Consider the following 18642-nt stretch of genomic DNA (forward strand, 5'->3'; position numbering starts at 1 on the left):
CTACAGACACCTGAGAAGGATCTAGCGCTATAAAGCGCGTTATGCGTCCCCGTAGCGCGGCTTGCTGGCTGCACCTGTTCTGGGCCTAAGAACTCTGTTATTCATCCGGCATTGGGCCCCGGGAGGCGGCTCACTGAATTACAGACACCTGAGAAGGATCTAGCGCTATAAAGCTCGTTATGCGTCCCCGTAGCGCGGGTTTCTGGCTGCACCTGTTCTGGGCCTAAGAACTCTGTTAGCCATCAGGCATTGGGCCCCGGGAGGCGGCTCACTGAACTAGAGACACCTGAGGAGGATCTAGCGCTATAAAGCGCGTTACGCGTCCCCGCAGCGCGGGACCCACTAAGGCCAAGAGAAGCCCATCTGCGCCCGTCCATGGGAGGAAGAGGCTGGGCCTCCCCACCCTTATCTGGCACTTTAAATGTCCTTTGGCGGTAAGTCCCAGGCGCCATAGGCGGAAGGTAATATTTGGTCTGTTTCAATAGCGGCTACACCAGTTTGTCCTAGCCCAGACTTAGGGGACATGGGCAAGTGAAAATTACAAGACACTGGGAACTCTAAGGCGTCGTTAACGACGGTAACTGCTCTGTCAAATATTCCCCCATTACAAATTATCTGTCGACAATTATGTGGGCACCGGACACTGAAATTGGGCGGGTAGAAGAAATAATTAATGCTGTGAATAGGCGCTCATTGCCTGCACCCACACCTAAAGATTCTCCCATACAGTAGAGCGCCGATCTGTCCCATTCCAGTTCCTGCCAGCAGGTCTGTGAGGCCTGCCGTGGCAGTGATGGAGAGCCAGGTGACCTGGCGGACGTCGTGGTGGCCGGTCCTGGGGCTGAAGTTATGTCTTTTGGAGGTTTATTGACTGCTGTTGCTCCGGCTTGTAACCTACACCCTGACTCTCCGTCACCTAAAGGGAGACGGCGGAATAAACGGCCACCTATAAAGAAACCCTCCTTCCATCCCTCAAACCTGTGCGCTTTAAGCCATCCGCCATCCCTCAAACCTGTGCGCTTTAAGCCATCCGCCTTGAAACCCTGAAACTCCCGGAGGTAGCCTTGTACAAATACGTGCCATGGTAAAATCTTGTTGTGAAGATATCTTCATTAGATCAGAGGCTCTAGTATACGTTATGAAGAAGGAATTGCTTAACGAGCTTGAGTGACGTTTGGGGACAGTTGTAGTTATGACTGAACAGCAGCCCCCATGTAGCACAATGAATATTGAGTATTTTGAGGTTCATCCTCCTCCACTGTTGGGGAATGCCCACTCCACCCTTACAAACAGTCAGTCACAGCCTGACCGAACGACTGAGATGCCCCCTGTGTCACTTTCCGAGTAGTTAAACTCGGATCAGGTAGGCCCCTAGGCTAGGTCGACACACTCCGTTAATACAGAGGTGTTCCCTGTAAAGCCTTTGTAGGAGGCTGGCCTGGTGTGTAGTGGGTACCTATGGTACTTACCAGTGCTTAATTTGTGCTTGTTGTTTCCGGTGCTGAGCACCAGCACTTATTTTTGAGAGCCGGGGCTTATTTTTCTGCTTCAAGCATTTGCTGTGAGCAAAAGACACATATGGGAAAGACGGAGTAAGAGAAAAACGAAAAAGCTTCACAAAGGTAGAAAGTAGAAAGCTGCAAGAGTGAGCTGAAGGGGCAGGGAGTGGGTACAAATGGATTGAAGGGGCCCGAGTTGGCTTCAGGATTACCCGGCCTCAGTATTCTGTGTTCCCACATTTAATTGCAGCAGCTGTGTGTTTAAGAAGAGGACTTTGAGCACTGGCACCTTTTTATTTACAAATTAAGCACTGGTACATACACCTTATACCAGGTCCAGTTATCCCTTATTAGTGTATTGTACCAGTGTCTAGAAGTCAGACTTTCTAGAGACAGCTGTGGGTGAGCAGCCAAGGCATATCTAGCAGGCATGCAAAGCTCATGCAATACCACTGTAGGCCCACTTAGGGGCATATTTATAGTTTTTGGTGCAAAACTGCACTAATGCAGTTTTGCACCAAAAAGTTTAGCACCGGCTTGTGCCATTCCTGAGCACCAGCCAGGCACCATATTTATGAAATGGTGCAAGCCGGTGCAAAGGGTAGCCGAGCGTAAAAAAGACATTAGCCGGGTGGGGATGGCTGTGTGGGGGAAAAGGGGGTTTTGCACCAAAAAATGACATTAGACTGGTTAGAGTAAAAAAAAAAAAAATGGCTCTAACCAGCCTAGCGTCACCAACAAAACCATCCATACAACATGACTCCTGTGTTAGAAAAGGCAGGAGTCATTCCCACCACCCGAATGGCCAGCACAGGGGACTAGTGTCCCCTGGGCATGGCCATTGCACCCTGTGCCATGCCGGGGCCCCCAAGTTGGGCCCCTGATGGCACGTTAATAAAAAAAAAAAAAAATTACTTACCTATACTTACCTGGGATGGGGTCCCCCATCCTCCGGTCTCCCTCTGGTGTGGGTGGGGATGTTCCTGGGACTTGGAGGACACCTGTGGACCCATTCCATGGTGTTTAACCATGGAAGTGGGTCCACAGGTCCCTTAACGGCAGGTCTGACCCAAGCGTTAAATATTGGTGTAAAGCAAGCTATGCACCATTATTTAGCTCCTCCTCCCACCTATGTGTCATTTTAGCACAGGGGGATAAATATGGGACTATGGTGTTAGTTAGCATCATTAGTTAGATGGGAACGCCTACCGTGCATCTTATTGACGCAAGGTAGGTTCACGCATGTAAAAAATGGTGCAAACTCCAATATTTTTACGTTAGTGTTTAACATCAGAACATAAATATGGAGTTAGTTTTGTGCCGAATTTGTGTAACAAAAAATGACACAAATTTGGGTCAAATGGGGGATAAATATGCCCCTTAGTGTTCACACACATGAAAGAATACACTCAGGCCCTCATTACAACATTGGTGGTAACTACCACCTACCATCACGGCGATAGCCGCCAACATGCCGCCGCCGTGGCTACCAGCTGTCTACACGTATCATGACTGCTCAATGCTGGCAGAACACCGCTGACTGTCATGGCTAGTGTAGGGGTGCCTTCACACACAGGTACTTTGCACCCTGCCCTCTGGGCTAGAAGGCCTGCCACAGGGTGACTTATAAGTGACCTGGTGTAGTGAAAAATGGCAGGGAAAGGGTGCTTGCGCCTTTTCACGCTGGCTCCAATGGCAGTCCTGCGGAAGGAAGCCTTTGCGTTCACTTCCTATGAGTGGCAAAATATATGCTGTAGCCCCTAGGGATCCCCTGGAACCTCAATGCCCCGGGTGCCTAGGTACCAAATACTAAGGACTTATAATGGGGCACCAGTGTGCCAATTGTGGGTGAAATACTGTGACCAACAACTAAATTTAAGGGAGAGAGCATAACTACTGGGGTCCTGGTTAGCAGGATCCCAGTAGACCCAGTCAAACACACTGACAAACATGCCAAAAGTGGGGGTAATCAAGCTAGAAAGAGGCTACTTTCCTAAAACCTTCTTCCAAACATCTGCATCAGCCATATCTACATCTCCCCCTGACTCAACCCCACACGTTATCATTCTGGATCATGTCCCTAATCTTGTTGGTGGTGAGACTGAACTGGAAGAAGATCTGAAACTTAAAGTATTATATTGGTTTGGGTCTAAAGTGTGCAAAGTGGCTGATTTTTTCCACTGAGGTTCTCAGTTAGGCGAGTGTCGAGCTTAGGTCTCTGCAGAGCCCTGCCAGATAGGGATTGTGTGGTCATTATTTTAGGTCGCAGGGCTGGTATGGAAGCTCTTATGTTCTGTAAGTTGCCTAGCGGATTCTAGCTGCCAAATAAGAGCATTACCACTGGGCTTTTTCAATGCACCATGGAGGGGGTTGCATGGTGAATCATTGGTTAATTCTGGGACCATGTTTAACCAGCAAAATCTCCATTGTCACTCCAGCTCTGCATAAATAACAATTTTTCTGTTTTACATGATTTAGATGAGATTGATTAACTGCACCAAAACAAATAATTTGGAGACCCTACTGTCTGTTTGTCAATAACTACCACTATTCCTTTGGAAAATTGAAATTGTCCCCTCTTGAGTGCCTTTGACACATTAGGATCAGAGAAAGTAGCGGTTCCTCTTCCCTTGCTGGTAGAGATTCTTCTTTTAACGTTATGTCCTGGAACATTACTGCGATACGTGCCAAATTGGGTAATGAGAACAGACTGGCTTCTTGTCAGGCTAGGAGTTGATTTGCCTTCAGGAGTCCTGGTCCCTGATAGATTTTTATATTAATGGGTACCGTTCTTTCTGTATTCCAGTGGTACTGGTACCCTTGGGAGGGCAAGGGGAGGTCTGGCTGTTTTGCTTTGCCACAAATGCAACAATGTGAATGTTATGGTTTGGGATGCCTCATCCTGGTTTTAGTTTTACTGATAACGGGCTAGGTTTGGTGGCCCTTTTGCTGATCAATTTTTACCACAACATATTTGACCAAAGAAATTTTAACATCGCAGAAATGTTAAATGAGGTAATCCTGAGGGTGAAGCTTCCAACATGTGCTTTGTGGGTTGGTGATTTTAATTGTGCAACTTGTGGGTTTAGCAACTCTATGGTGTGTTGTCTGGAAAATAAGGTTGGCCAGCCTATAACCCATTTTAGATATTCTCATTATGGTAACACTTTAAATATTAATACAATTAACAATATAATTTTTCTGTTTGATTGTGTCTCTAAAGCCTCCTCTGTTTTTCCTACATTTTCGGGTGGGACCAAGACGGGTACAAACAACTGTATGTTGATTTCAAATAACTATAGCCATCTGGTAATGGATTTCCAAGTTGTTCCTAACTGTGTTAGTGACCATAATTCTTTAATAACCAGCTTAAACATTAAATTTAGGGACAGTACACAGGTATCTCATTCAATTCCCATTAAGTACAGTTCAATCAGGGCCTTAGACTCAAGTATGAGCTGATTGATCCGCAAGCCTTTGAAGCAAAAATTGCTAGGGGAAACACCTGTCTAATAAATAGTTCAGTCCTATGAGGGTACCCCCTTTAGTTTGATTAGGGACTTTGAGTTGCTATGTCAAGTTACTTCATCTGAGCTAACTGTCAAATGACCCGTTACATCTGCCATGCCTATTCGTTGGTTTGACCATGCTTGCACGAAAGTTCACAAGAAGTTAAAGGCCGTTCTACATGAGGTTGCTATTAATAAGGAGTTAGTGCTGCAAGGAAGAACTATAAAGCCATACTTGAAGTCAGAAAGAAAGAGTTGAAAAATGAGGCCTATTCGGATTTACAGGCAGCCAGTCATCTTAGGGATTCAAGGATGTTCAGGGATGTGGTTAATCAACCCTTGTTCACTGAGGCACCTGATTCTAAAATAGATTGTATTATCACTGGAAAAGAATGTGTTACACACTTTACCCATAGCTTTAACACCCTAGGAAAGTCAACTGAAGAGGAGCAAAGAATTATGGTAACTAATGACACTAATCAAGCTATGCAATTAGTAATTCAATTACAGTGAAGGAGGTGGAGTCAGCCATTAACCGGGGTATCTATCCGAAAGCACCAGGCCCAGGCGGCGTTCCACTAGATCTTTTGACAAACAATCCCACTCTTTGGGCCCCAATGCTAACAAATTTCTTTAGAGTGACTGTACTCGGCCCACTCCCTGCCTCGTGGAAGGAGGCCATTGTGGCCCCAATTTTTTAAAAAGGGGATAGAAATGATTCAACTTGCTATATAGGCCAATGTTTCTGTTATATGCTACAGCTAGGGTCTTCGGTAGAGTGCTGTTAGCTCGCCTGGAGATGTGGGCTAGTGATAATGTTATCAAGAGCACATTATGGATTTACACAAAGCCGTGGAACTGTCGAACAATGTCTCAATCTTGCACTGATTGTCAGCAAGTATAGCAAGTCCACGAAGAACTCAATACATCTAGCATTCATGGACTTGTATTGTGTCTTAGACACTGTAAACCATGAGAAACATTGGAGTATGCTGGGGGAAATGGGTGTGAAGGAACTATTGGTCATCCTTCTTCGAAGGCTTCACTGGAGGACCACAGTGAAAATACGTTACGAGCCGGATAGTGAATGTATTGACCCTACTATTTACACCGAGGGTGTCCACTAGGGGTACATTTTAGCCAACATTCTGTTTTTTTTGGTATATATTAATGGTTTGGAGGCTTTTCTGCAGCAAAAGAAAATAGATTATCCAAGGATAGGCAATTATTCCATCTTGAGCCTCCTTTATGCACAAAATGCTGTCGTCTTGGTTAGGGCAGCAAATAGCCTACAGAAAGCTCTCAACGCCTTTGCAGAATTCACATCCTCTTTGGATCTGAAGGTGAATTTGAATAAAACAAACATCATGGTGCATGGCCGTAAAACTACTAAGACCAAAGTATTTTATTTACAGGGAAACCCAGTGGATAAAGGCCCAGACTTCTGCTACCTAGGGATCCTTTTCAACAATCAGATGAAATCATGATAAAGGGAGGGAACTCATAAACTACCTGGTAGGACCAGTCCTGATGAAAGGCATCTGTAGCTAAAGCTTGTGGATATGGTCTCCAACTGTAAAAAGCTGGAAGCTGGGTGTTCAGTTGTAAAGCAAAAAGGTCCACTGAGAAAGGACCTAATTTTGGGAGAAAGCTTTTTGAAGATTGAAGGGTGAAGACACCAATCGCTGGAGTCTTGAAAATACCTGGAGCACCAATCGGCTATTGGGTTCATGTTTCCCGTGAAGCGATATTCTGCTTGAAGAGATATCTGTTTTTGGAGACAAAACTCCCTCCGACTTTTGGCCAGTTCTGCCAGAGGTTTGGATTTTGTGCCTCCTAGATGGTTTGTGTATCGAACTGCTGATAGGTTGTCCGGAGCAACTTACTGTGTCCTTGGCAAAAGTTTAGCATTGACGCCACGCGCACTGGGGCGCTGCAACAATAACAAACCTTCCGCAGAGGGGTGCATAACGCAGCGCGCGCTTGTCAACTGACAGCGCTCCTCTTCGGATTTTGCGTTCAAGTTGAATGCTGAAAGGACAACATTAATAGATAAATATATCTACGAACTAGACAGTGGGCAATAAAGTACACATCAAATATACATTCAAATGTACGTAAATATCAGTGAAATAAATACATATTCACAAATATTATTAGTGGTGGAAAGGTAATACTTATCTTGACTGCGAGCAGCGTGAAAAGAGGACTTCTTCCTCCCAGTCTAATCATTTATAGTATTACCTTCATGTGATTGGTTGTTTTTCTTTTGACATCTTTTTGTAGTTCTCCAGCCTGGAATGCTGGGAGTTGTAGTTGTCTTGGCTGCTATTGAAATAAAAGCAAGAGAAGATAGCACAATAGGAGCCTCTGGGTCTTGTAATAAAATTGTGGTATTGCATGAGCTTTGCATGTCTCCTAGATAAGCCTTGGCTGCTCATCCACAGCTACCTCTAGAGAGCCTGGCTTCTAGACACTGACTACATCCACTAATAGGGGTTGCCTGGACCTGGTATAAGGTGATAACACCATAGGTGTCCACCACACACCAGGCCAGCTTCCTACATCCCCCTATGTTTTTTGTCACTCAGAAGTGGGTCTAAATTACCTGGAAGACTTAATAGGTGTTACCCCTCTATTATTATCAGTCAAAATATGGCCTTCAGTTTAACTAGAATTTTCCAGACAAATTATTTCTGACTGTCATTGTCTAACTATAAGAAGATCCCATGGTTAGGATACATTAAACGTGTTTTTAGAGAATTAGGCTTTAGGGAATTCTTTGAGTCTACATGGTTGTCTGAGCAAAACCGCTTATATGGAAAGGTTCACCAACGATCTTCTTGGTCATAGTTTTTGTCTGATTCTAGCGAGATTGTCTCCGTGCCAGCACCGCAATTTTATGTGTTATTTATTTCTAACCCTCAGCACAAATTTTATTTAACTATGTTTCGCTTAGGTACTGTACACTTTTTAGTGGCATTTCCCACTCAAGGGGTTGGGTGGACAATCTTCCTCCTTGTCCTTGTGACAATGATTCCAGTTGGTCTACTGGTTCATTTTCTTTTTTTTTTTTTTGTTCAACTTATCATTCCCTCAGGGGGTTCTTTCTGTTCCAATTATTGAGATCGGCAAGGCCATATTCATTCCAAGATGGCTTGAGACTCCTGCATTCGCTGGAGTCCCAAGGAGTTTGTCTTTCGGATCTTAATTTTATTAGGGAGGCACTTTCCATTAGAAAACCATATGGGTGAAGGCAATGGTTATTTGAACCCTGGAGATTAAGTATTTGAGTTGTTGACTTAACTGGTAATAGATGATTTAGTTAAGATTATTTTACGTTTTTAATTTTTTGTACTTTTTCTATTTTTATGATTTGCTATAATAGAATAAAGCTGTACGATGCATTTTTGCGGTTGCAAATGGTTAAAATCGCTGTTTGTGAAGCAAAATGGCCTTGTACAATGTACCATCCCTAATTTGCGAGACGGTATCCAGTTACCGACTCGCAAAATAGGGATTGTCACTCACAGTTTAGGAGGGGGTGTCCCAAGGATGTCCCTTTCTAATTTTAACTCGCAGGGGGATGTATGATTGTTTTATGATTGTGAATGCAGTCGCAAAACAATTGCTGTTAACATCAATCTCGAATTGGTGTTAATCCATTCGCAAGTGAGAGTGGGTCCCCACAGACCACTGCCTACTCTACTTCTCATTTTCATTTTTGAAATGCATTCCCTTTTCCTTTAAGAAAAACAGGCTGCATTTAAAAAAAAAAAAAAAAAAAAAACTGCCTTATTGAAAAAGCAGTCACAGACATTCCTCAAAAGGGTCGCAAATTGCGACCTGCCTCTTGAATATTCATGAGGTAGGGCCCTTGCAACCCATTTGGGAATTGTAAACATTGTGGTTAACACTGATGAACATTTTGTTTTACGACTTGTAAACGAATATCAAGTTGTGAGTCGCAAAAGAAAAGGTCATACATCTGGCCCACAGTTTTTATGAATGAGATTTTAAAAGTATACATTTGAGAAGGCATTTAGGGCCAGAATTGCAAGTGTCTATTTGTGATTCAGTGCGAGGAAATTCCAATTTCAAAGGTTCAAAACTGAGTTTTATTTGCAATTTCCAGTGGGTTGCAACTAGACCTACAGCATTTATATTCATGAGGTAGGTCTCGCTTTGCGAGCCACTGGGAATAGTTTTTAAATAAAGCAATCATTTTTCTTTGTTGTTTTTTTTTTTTTAACGCAGCCCGTTTATAAAAGAAACTTTTCAGTTTTTTATTTTCATTTTTTTAAGAGTAGGCAGTGGTCTCTGGGACCACTGACTGCTCTTAAGAAATGCCTTTTCAGACATTCACAGAGGAGAAGGAGTCCCTTAGGGACCCCTTCCCGTTTGCAAATGGGTTACCAGCAATTTGGAATTGGTGAAAACCTGCAAATGTTTTGCGACCGCATTTCGATCGCAATACATTCAAACATACTAGTGCGATTTGGATTTAGGAAGGGATGCCCTAAACACGCCCCTTCGTAATACCCAATCACAATGCCAAATTGCGATGTGGTAACCAGTTACAGAATCACAAGTTTGCATTAAAACGTGCCAAACAGCTTTTTAGCGGTCACAAACAGCTCGATTCTCCCAATCGGACCATTCATAACTGTAAAAAAAAAAAAAGCTTTGATCTGTCCCTTACTTCTCAGTTTCAAGTATGCTTTTGAACTCCACCAGGAATCTCAACCTTTGTTACGGCCTCTTTGTTCACTCTCCTTACAACGGTTGGCGAGATGTTTACCCTCAAATTACAAAGCCTATTCACTTGTCATCCAAAGCCTTTTTTTTAGCAAAGCTTTGGTGTCTTCAGAAATCATCTTTGTGTCTTCTTCAGGGACAAAAAGCTGGGATAAAAAGCTAGTTTGGTTTCATGGTTTGACAACTCAGACGAACAAAGTGGTTAATGGGGGAATCCTTGCTTCCCCGTGCTAAACTTCACACCTCATTATTACTGGTATTCTAATGCCACCTTATGCTATTGGCTTCCCTCCCCAACCAGAGATAGGCCCACCTCATCTGGAGATAGCCCTTCAGCCCCATCAGTACTCTAGGAGAGATAATATTTCCTTCTCTGGTGCGCTTAATTTATCGCCCTCTGGGACATGGAGCATAATTTGTCAATTCCATAAAGAGGCTCTTGGCCCCGCTGCATCAAATTTGCTGACCTTTCTGTCCTGGGTGACTTCAGTCTTCAGTATAGTCTTCACTATTGAACATGTATTTTCCAATTTAGACTCTATTAGTGTAGACAAACTCCTGCCATCCTTGTACAATTGTCTTGCCCGACAACTCTCATTCCTTTAATTTTTCTTAGGTCAATTAAAGTGCCTCTAGACCTACCTAACTCGCAAATATTTTATCACTCACAGAGGACGGCAAATAAAGCTTTTCCTAATGCATTACCGTCTTTTTGTACCTCTCTATCTGGCCATATTGTAGAGGATCTGGGCCAACTATCTTGTTGGCTATCCTCTCTCTGAAAAGGCTCTGCCTAGGTTCACACATCCCCTCATTGTTGGGCCCTGGCCCGTGGCTCTCCCCTACACTATTGCTGAAAAAACGTCTGAAAAGTAAATTATAGTTAAATGGTTATAGTCAAGAAGACCACGTTAGTTACAAACAGGCTTTTAAAGAGTTTAGGAAAAGAGAGCACAGTCTGAGTTTTTTTCCAGCCAAAATCAGTGAAGCTGGAAACTCCACTCAGGAAACCTTTAAAGCAGTGAAAGCGTGTCTCCATCCTAGATCTGGCATGCTAGGATTGTGCCTGCTTATGAGCACTATGACAACCGGGCTGATTTCTTTGAAGTGAAGGTAGGCAAAATTCAACAAACATTTTCTAAAGTAGGGTCTGCTTCACTTTCTGAATCAGTGTCTGGTCTGTCCCCAGCTAAAGTCCCTGGTTCAATCCGATCTCTTTAGAAGAACATCGCTGGGACTTTACCATGCAGATCTGGCTCTCCCTTTGATCTCTGTGTGCCCAGCTTTTTGGCCTTTGGTATTGAGGCTACTAATCCTGTTCTCAAATCTCCTCTGGATTAGTTCCAAAGAACTGGAAATAAGCAGTGGTGATTCCTCAGCTTAAGAGACCTGCTGCTGATCCCACTAAGTTGGGCAGTTTCAGGCACATCTCCTTGCTGTCACAACACTCACCTGGAGAGGTTGTCCGCAGAGTGGATGGTGGACCTCCACCGACTTGCTAGCACAGCATTTGATCAAGGAACAAGAACCTTGAGTCAGGCGTTGCCCCAGAGGGAAGGGGGTTTGGGACAAAATCACAAAGAAAAGACTTGTCTTCCGGGTACTGTGGCTAGTTTCTCTAGATAAATTGTGTTTTCTGCCACACAGGCTTGTTTCTTAGCACCCAACATCTTCTGCTTGAGACTGGGCAAAATACCTGCTCTAAGGACAAGAAACGTGCTTGAGTGCAACTCAGTGGTAGTTTCCATGTGACATCATGACATTCAATAATAAATAGTATATCCAACTGAATGCACACTTGCACAGTAATATTACATCATACAATATGGTGTGGAGAGAAATCCAAGGCACTACACTGTATCTGAAATGCTTAGTAACACCTTGGGCACTTCTTATAGGAGTACGTGGGTGGGTGTGTACAAAACACAATATATTGTCAACAATCTGTAGTTCAATTAGTCTTTTGTGTCATGAACATTCAATTCCGTCTCAGCGCTGTAACTGAGTTCTGAGGTTTTGAATGGGGGGAGGAGATTCACCACGTCTATCCGAAAACCTTGAATTTTTGTTTACACCTACAGGAATTTGTTTTCAAGCTCTTCCAAGGTAGTGCACTAACCCGATCTCTTTTTTGGCTTCCCAGTGCCACTTCTGGACAACTGAACGTGAGCAGAAGTCTGCACGCTCGAAGACTTTCATCTGATGCAAGGACACTGGGAAGCACCTTGGGGGCCGACGCGGGTCTGCAGGCTGGGCCGGGAACTTCTCCATGGGGTAGAAGAGCTCAGGGGTTACTTTGCACTCGTCTGAAGCCCAGCACCGGCCTGGACTTCTGGGGCGGGTTTCATACCGCTGGAAGACACGTGCTGTCCAGGTGGCTGAAGGGTGAGTCAAGGCACGTGGCAAGTGGCTGAGGAAAGAATGGCAAGGCCTTGGGGAGCAATGCTCGTGCAGTCAAACAATCCACATAACACAGCTGGTGCATCATGAGGAGTCGGCCCTGGGGAGCAATGCTTGTGCATTCAAACAATCCACATACCACAGCGGGAGCTCCGTGAGGAGTCAGCCCTGGGGAAGAACACGAGTACAGTCAACCCTTCTAATAAAATAATTGGTGAATATGAGGAAATGACCCTGGGGAATGACATATGTGTCATATACTGTCTTGAAGAGAAAGGAGCCGGCTCTGGGGGGGGGGGGGGGGTCATGCATTAACATATACAGGCTGTCATGGCTCAGCCCTTTAAGTTGGCAATACACATAAGCTCCAGGGTTCAATAGTGTGAGCCCATGCAGTGTACCCCAAAGCACACACAACACAAAAGGAAGGATTCACAATATTTGCTGCCTGGTGCGTCCAAAATACTTGAGAAACTAGTTAATCAGCAACTGAATAAGTATTTGGAACAGCATGAGTTGCTCCATTGATCTCGATCTGGCTTTCGCCCGAGGAACTGTACAGAAATAGCCCTGCTTGAGGTCTGTGAATCTATCAAGACCTACCTTGATCAGGGCCATATGGCCTTCCTAGTGTCGTTGGATTTGCTGGCAGCATTTGGTACCATCTCACATCAAATACTGTTGTCCAGAATGACACAATTAAGTGTGGGCGGATTAGCCCTGCGATTCATTCAGTCTTTTCTTTTTGACAGGAGGCAATCAGTCATCCTTTGGCCCCTCACCTCCTCTTTAAAACTGCTTAAACACGGGGTCTCTTAGGGCACGTCTTTTAGCCCCATAGTGTTTTATGTGTATATGTCACAGTTGGCTTCCATTATTGAAGCATCTGGCATTCAGGTGATCTCTTATGAGGATGAAACACAGCTTATTCTATAACTTGGAGAAAAGTCAACATTTGGGCTTCTTTCCTTTATGAATTGCTTAATGGAGGTTCTGAAATGGATGAGAAGGAATTGTCTAAGATGCAACTCATTTAAAACACAGATTCTCTTGTTTGGGCATATCGCCAAAGGTTGGTCTAATGACTGGTGGCCAGTTGAGATGGGCCCTGCTCCAACCCCTACTTCTGTAGCAAATAATCTTATTGCCAAGTTCAACAACAAACCCTTTTCTCCCCCAGATTCTATTGGTGGCTGGGATGTGTCTTTCTTTGAAGCAAATTAAAATTTGTCCCAACAGATCTCAAGAAAACCACATGCATGTGTCTATTTCTAGACATGATTATGAAAATGCCTAGTATTTGTGTCTGCCCAGCTGTCTACGTGGTCACCTGCAAGCTGTGGAAAATGCTGCTGATAAGCTGATCCAGAGAGTACCTAGATCTCAATCAGTAAAATCTTGTCTCAAAGACCTTCACTGGCTGCCTATCAAGAAACATTTTATTTTCAAAGCTTTGGTTATTAACTCCTGCGCTTCATAATATTGCTCCAAGTATCTGTGTAAGAGGCATTGTCAATATTTACCTTTGCTTCTTCTTTGATCAGAGGAAGCCTTACTCTTGAAGACCCTGAGATTTCATCTCAAGGCATGGCGATGCTGCTCCTTTACCTATCTGGCTGATAAAACCTAGAACAAGATACCTATATCCCTTTGTCCAGTTACTAATCAAAACCAGTTTATGAAACAATTCAAGGCTTGGCTGTTTAGCCAATAATTGTTCTTTCTGGTTGGTTCCCTTGTTTTGTTTCCAGGGCCACCTGCTGGGCAACTGTGTGCTTTCTAAATCTGACTGACTTATTGATCGATGCTGGCCAAGCAGCCAAGACCAAAACCTTTGGTTGAAAATATGCTTGATCTCACTTACCTTTCTTCTCCTTCTTTTATTTCTTATTCTTCTTTGGGATTTTGGATGCTGTACATGGTATGAAACTGTGACTTACCCACTGAAGGACCCCTCTTTATTACTAATGTTAGAGAGCTGTACTCATTCACTAAAACATCCTGGTTCCTTTGGTTGTGCAGGACCACCCGTATGCCACCTTGGTGGGCTTTTCAGTCCCATCTAGAAATATTCTTTCTTGCCACTATATTTTGAACATCAACCAACCAAGCATGACTTGATATCTTCTTTCTTATTTCTTCCCCTTTCCCTTTTTCTTTGTAAGGATATGCCTCCTTGGCATGGTTACCCCCTGACTTTTTGCCTTTGCTGATGCCAAGTTATGATTTGAAAGTGTGCTGAGGTCTGCTAACCAGGCTCCAGCACCAGTGTTCTTTCCCTAACCTGTACCTTTGTTTCCACAATTGGCACACCCTGGCACCCAGGTAAGTCCCTTGTAACTGGTACCTCTGGTACCAAGGGCCCTGATGCCAGGGAAGGTCTCTAAGGGCTGCAGCATGTCTTATGCCACCCTGGGGACCCCTCACTCAGCACAGACACACTGCTTGCCAGCTTGTGTGTGCTGGTGGGGAGAAAATGACTAAGTCGACATGGCACTCCCCTCAGGGTGCCATGCCAACCTCACACTGCCTATAGGTATAGATAAGTCACCCCTCTAGCAGGCCTTACAGCCCTAAGGCAGGGTGCACTATACCATAGGTGAGGGCATAAGTGCATGAGCACTATGCCCCTACAGTGTCTAAACAAAACCTTAGACATTGTAAGTGCAGGGTAGCCATAAGAGTATATGGTCTGGGAGTCTGTCGTACACGAACTCCACAGCACCATAATAGCTACACTGAAAACTGAAGTTTGGTATCCAACTTCTCAGCACAATAAATGCACACTGATGCCAGTGTACATTTTGTCACATACTCCCCAGAGGGCACCTTAGAGGTGCCCCCTGAAACCTTAACCGACTACCAGTGTGGGCTGACTAGTTTTAGCAGCCTGCCACACACCAGACATGTTGCTGGCCACATGGGGAGAGTGCCTTTGTCACTCTGTGGCTAGTAACAAAGCCTGCACCGGGTGGAGGTGCCTCTCACCTCCCCCTGCAGGAACTGTAACACCTGGCGGTGAGCCTCAAAGGCTCACCCCCTTTGTTACAGCACCCCAGGGCACTCCAGCTAGTGGAGTTGCCCGCCCCCTCTGGCCACGGCCCCACTTTTGGCGGCAAGGCCGGAGGAGATAATGAGAAAAACAAGGAGGAGTCACTGGCCAGTCAGGACCTCCCCTAAGGTGTCCTGAGCTGAGGTAACTCTGACTTTTAGAAATCCTCTATCTTGCAGATGGAGGATTCCCCCAATAGAATTGGGGATGTGCCCCCCTCTCCTCAGGGAGGAGGCACAAAGAGGGTGTAGGCACCCTCAGGGCTAGTAGCCATTGGCTACTAACCCCCAGACATAAACACATCCCTACATTGAGTATTTAGGGGCTCCCAGAACACAGCAAGATAGATTCCTGCAACCTAAGACGAAGGACTGCTGAGCTGAAAAACCTGCAGAGAAGACGGATACACCAACTGCTTTGGCCCCAGCTCTACCGGCCTGTCTCCCCACTTCTAAAGACACTGCTCCAGCGACGCATTCCACACGGTCCAGCAACCTCTGAAGCCTCAGAGGACTACCCTGCATCTAGAAGGACCAAGAACTCCCGAGGACAGTGGCTCTGTTCCCCAAAGACTGCAACTTTGCAACAAAGAAGCAACTTTGAAAGAACACACGTTCCCGCTGGAAGCGTGAGACTTTGCACTCTGCACCCGACGCCCCCGGCTCGACTTGTGGAGAACAAACACCACGGGGAGGACTCCCCGGCTACTACGAGACCGTGAGTAGCCAGAGTTGACCCCCCTGAGCCCCCACAGCGACGCCTGCAGAGGGAATCCCGAGGCTCCCCCTGACCGCGACTGCCTGCTTCAAAGACCCGACGCCTGGTAAAGACACTGCACCTGTAGCCCCCAGGACCTGAAGGATCTGACCTCCAGTGCAGGAGCGACCCCCCCCCCCCAGGTGGCCCTCTCCCTTGCCCAGATGGTGGCTACCCCGAGGAGCCCCCCCTTGCCTGCCTGCATCGCTGTAGAGACCCCTTGATATCCCATTGAAACCTATTGCGAACCTGACACCTGTTTGCACACTGCACCCGGCCGCCCCCTTGATGCAGAGGGTGTACTTTCTGTGCTGACTTGTGTCCATCCTTCCCCCCCCCCCCCCGATGCCCTTCAAAACCCCCCTGGTCTGCCCTCCGAAGACGCGGGTACTTACCTGCTGGCAGACTGGAACCCGGGCACCCCCTTCTCCATTGAAGCCTATGTGTTTTGGGCACCACTTTGACCTCTGCACCTGACCGGTCCTGAGCTGCTGGTGTGGTAACTTTGGGGTTGCTCTGAACCCCCAACGGTGGGCTACCTTGGACCCAACTTTGAACCCTGTAGGTGGTTTACTTACCTGCAAATCTAACAAACACTTACCTCCCCCAGGAACTGTTGAAAATTGCACTGTCTAGTTTTAAAATAGCTATTTGCCATTTGTGTGAAAACTGTATATGCTATTTTGCTAATTCAAAGTTCCTAAGTGAAGTTCCTTTCATTTAAAGTATTGTTTGTAAATCTTGAACCCATGGTTCTTAAAATAAACTAAGAAAATATATTTTTCTATATAAAAACCTATTGGCCTAGAATTGTCTGTGTGTGTTCCTCATTTTTTGCCTGTGTGTGTACAACAAATGCTTAACGCTACCCTCTGATAAGCCTACTGCTCAACCACACTACGACAAAATAGAGCATTAGAATTATCTCTTTGCCACTATCTTACCTCTAAGGGGAACCCTTGGACTCTGTGCATGCTATTTCTTACTTTGAAATAGTATATACAGAGCCAACTTCCTACATTCTTGTTTCTCTTTCCTCTGTATGGTAGAATACTAGAACTCATCCACTCAAGGACCCCAGTACTAGTTTTGTCATGCATCCAAATAGAACGGGTTCCTCTTCTTTTACTATTTCTAGTTATATTCCTTCTTTTTTTAATGTTTCTTTTTATTCTCCCTGTATGCCTTCTTCTTTTCCTACTTATTTTGCTTTTGAAAACCTGGAATGGCAAAACGTGCTATGGCACATCCACTGAAGGACCCAAGGAATTAGTTGTGTGTGTCATGGATCCAAATAGAAAAAGCTTTTCTTGTTTTCCTTCTTCTTTTTCTAATTTTTACTTTTTCTTTTTCTCTGTCTTCTCCTTCTACTTCTTTTTCTATTTCTGTTTATGGAAGACCTGCATAGTAGAAATCTGTGGGAGTCGTTTAGAGTTTGGTGGACACGTTACTGCATGGCAAATACAATGAAGTACACTGACCGCCAAACCCTCGGTCTGCACTACCAATTTAGGGTCAGCCAGGGCGTCAGTGTTCCACCAATGGAGCCCCAGTTGGCTGTGTGAGAGGAATATTTTCTCCAACAGCCTGATGGGCCAAGGTTCCCATCGAAGGAAGCATGTTACAGTGCGCTCTATTTAGTGTAAACAGTGTTTTGTGTTATTTTTCCTGTCTATCATCTGGTGCGGAGGGACAGGGATAAAATAATGATGACAAAATAACATTGACCCCCATGCCATGGGAGAAAACTCAAAGGGTGGTGGCTGTTAGTTTATTTTTGTAATTTTTTTTTATTTTTGTAAAACAAGCATAGGGGGTCGTTCTGACCCCCGCGGGCGGCGGAAGCCGCCCGCCTGGCGGGAACCGCCAGAAGATCGTACCGCGGTCAAAAGACCGCGGCGGTCATTTTGACTTTCCCGCTGGGCTGGCGGGCGACCGCCAAAAGGCCACCCGCCAGCCCAGCGGTAAAGCCCCAGCAACGATGGAGCCGGCGGAGTTGCTGGTGTGCGATGGGTGCAGTTGCACCCGTCGCGATTTTGAGTGTCTGCTTTGCAGACACTGAAAATCTCAATGGGGCCCTGTTAGGGGGCCCCTGCAGTGCCCATGCCAGTGGCATGGGCACTGCAGGGGCCCCACGACACCCGTTCCCACCATCCTGTTCACCGCCAGAAACAGGATGGCGGGAAGGGGGGTCGGAATCCCCATGGCGGCGCTGCTTGCAGCGCCGCCGTGGAGGATTCCCTGGGGCAGGGGAAAACCGGCGGGAAACCGCCGGCTTCCCTTTTCTGACCGCGGCTTTACCGCCGCGGTCAGAATGGCCCCAGAAGCACCGCCAGCCTGTTGGCGGTGCTTCCGCGGTCGTTGGCCCTGGCGGTCCATGACCGCCAGGGTCAGAATGACCCCCATAGTTTCTGAATCAGTTTTTGAAAAACAAAAAACCTTGAAAAAGTTTAACGGGCTGTCATGTCTGATGGTACTGTTCGTCAAACTTTTCCTTCATTGACAGGAACCTCTGCGATGGTGGTCTTGTCAATGTAGAGAAATGAGATAGATATTTCAAATTTTGATGAACATTACGTCCTTCAGGGCAATGGAATACAGTATTCTGTCCCCTTGACTGACATTAAACAGTCTGGCAAATTCTAGATCAAACCCTCGTCACATCCGC

Source organism: Pleurodeles waltl, chromosome 6 (assembly GCF_031143425.1).
Source record: "Pleurodeles waltl isolate 20211129_DDA chromosome 6, aPleWal1.hap1.20221129, whole genome shotgun sequence".
Classification (NCBI taxonomy): Eukaryota; Metazoa; Chordata; class Amphibia; order Caudata; family Salamandridae; genus Pleurodeles; species Pleurodeles waltl.